Here is a 2,707-nt window from a genome sequence, read left to right on the forward strand (position 1 = left end):
CATTAAAAAAAAATCTAAGTTTATCAGGGAATTTTCATCATTAGTCTTAGTGGGACCTCAGCAAGCCAATTTCACCCCCCTAGTTCTCTGTGTCCGCCAAATGAGAGGCTGGGACTAGACACTCGTCTGTTTGTTCCTTTGCAAACTCCTGAAGTTGCTTCCAGTAGAAAGAGGATGGACTTAACCCAGAGCGCTTTGGGGTCAACAAAGGATTCCTGTTTCATCAAGTGCATTGTTGGTTCCTGGCCATCTCGTTTTTTCGGACACATCACTTCTGGTGATGAGGATAGTCTCCTCTGACAGGAGAGAAGGGAAGGAGGGCGGGGCAAAGAGAACAGGAAGAAGAGCAGAAGGGAAAGGGATTGAAGGAGAAACAGAAGGACGAGTGGAAAGAAGGGAGGGAAGTAGTAGCCAGCAGCAATCACAGGGAGCGTAGGTGTCACCGGTACTCAAGGAAAAATCCCTTGTGTTTGGTGCCTGCATGTACCGTCTGCCTGAGGACAGAGTGAGTTCCTGGGACGGCTTCCTAGAATTCTATGTATTTATTTGGAGGGGAAAAGATTATATGTATTTATAATTGGGTCGAAATAAAACATAGGGCCTTGAATCAGTGGTTACCAGGCTTTTCATGGATTGTCGTCCCTAACTTCCTCCCTCCCTGCTCATAAGATATTTGATGGATGTGTGTGATTTCTTCTGATGTTCCTTTATTTACTGTCCATTTTTATTTATAAATTTAAATTTCACAAATGGCACAAAAAACCTGCTAAGATTTTTCTTCATGGGGAAACCCCAGGGCTTTACTGGAGGCCGCCTGTGTGCAGAGATCTCAGTGTGGACCTTGAAGACTGCATCTTGGCTTCAACCTTTTTGATGTTTTGCTAGAGGTTTAAAAAGACACTAAGTTTGCATCATGCCCTGTCACAAAATGTAAAGAAGTAGCTTCTAATCTGTATGCTTTTCGTGGCATGCCCTTTTCAGAAATGGTTAGGAGAGGGGCGCCTGGGTGGCACAGCGGTTAAGCGTCTGCCTTTGGCTCAGGGCGTGATCCCAGCGTTATGGGATCGAGCCCCACATCAGGCTCCTCCACTGTGAGCCTGCTTCTTCCTCTCCCACTCCCCCTGCTTGTGTTCCCTCTCTCGCTGGCTGTCTCTGTCTCTGTCGAATAAATAAATAAAATTAAAAAAAAAAAAAAAAAGAAATGGTTAGGAGAACGAAAGATGGTGTGCATGGGAATGTCTGCCAATCGGAACAAATATATTTCTTACCACTCATGCTGCAGAGGGTAACCCCAGTGCTTTGCTTTCTGATGCCCAGATACTGAAAACTATTTCTGAAAGAAAGTTCACTCTTTGGTATCAAATCAATTGGAATCGATTCCTCAGTCTGACAGTTTGCATCCCTGGCCATCATAGGATCTTGATTATTGAGAATTGTTTACTATGTATTTCAAGAATCAAAGTGCTGATGAACCAGCATGGGACCCCCTGCTTCTTACCAGAGAGGGGGCCCTTCCTAGCCTCACTGGACCACTGCAGGCCTACCCAAGCATCTTCTAGACACTTGGGCATTGGTTATTTGACCTACCTCCCCAAGGACTCATTAGAGCTATAAGATAAAGGGAAACAATATTAGACATGACACAGACTCAGGTAGCTTCCTGTTATCTTTCTACAGCCAGCATTAAAAGCCAGAAAGAGCCTCCCAGAAATGCATGCCCTTATGGGTTAAAAAGTTTCTTTTCTTTTCTTACTAGCCTAATCCTCCTTTAACTGCTGCTATGATTTACAGTTGAAAGTTTATATCCAAGTCTGCCTGCTCAATACTGATTTGAGGCTTGGGGTTGTACACAGACCTTTAATCAGTCTTATAATTGTTATTATTTAGTCCAGGTGTGGATTTTTTCCCTTGGTAATCTATATACTGGAAAATTCTCTGTGGGACATGCTAGAAAAAAAGAAAGGATAGCACTCTTATTAAAACTTTATGAAAGAAAGACCTTTAAATCACCTACAAATATAGAGCCAGTTTCCAACGTGTCATGTCAAGGCATTGCCTCTAAATTTCCATTGTTGTTTCAGGACTTAGACCACTTTTACTCACTTTAATGAGTGTAACTGCCCATTCACCAATATAGAAAATTCAAGGTTCAACAGTGTGAAATTCTGCATTAATTATGCAAAACCTCAGTCAAGGCCATGATTTTTTCCTACACATTTTATGACACTATTTTGTCTAGACGTTATGTCCTTGTTGCCCTGAATTATAGCATTTATTGCCAAATTGCTTTAGTGTCCCAAAGAGTTTAGAAGGAAGCAAAGTACAGTCATGATATGAAGAAAGTAAACTGTGTTCAATTATGCATCATGTGTCTTGATTAAAATACTTATGGGGAGCCCTGTTACATTTCCAACCACCACCTCTGAGCCCAGTCATGAAAACTTAGCCAATTATATCCCACAGAGAATGTTTACCTAGAGAACCTCAAATATTATGGAGGTGAACTCAGGCCCTATGTTTTATTTAGACCCACTTGCATTCTCCATAGTCAAACAAAAGTGAAACAGCTAACTATATTTTCGAGCTCTCATACACAAAGATTTTGAGGGTGTCAATAATTAGCCTTAAGACTATTAATAATCTTCCTTTTCAAAAATTATGTCTTGGCAAGGAAAGGGGAGTGCTGGGGCTGCGGTGGGGAGTGGAA

The sequence above is a fragment of the Ursus americanus genome, chromosome 11 (assembly GCF_024610735.1).
Source record: "Ursus americanus isolate L20-20 chromosome 11, mUrsAme1.1.p, whole genome shotgun sequence".
NCBI classification, from domain to species: Eukaryota; Metazoa; Chordata; class Mammalia; order Carnivora; family Ursidae; genus Ursus; species Ursus americanus.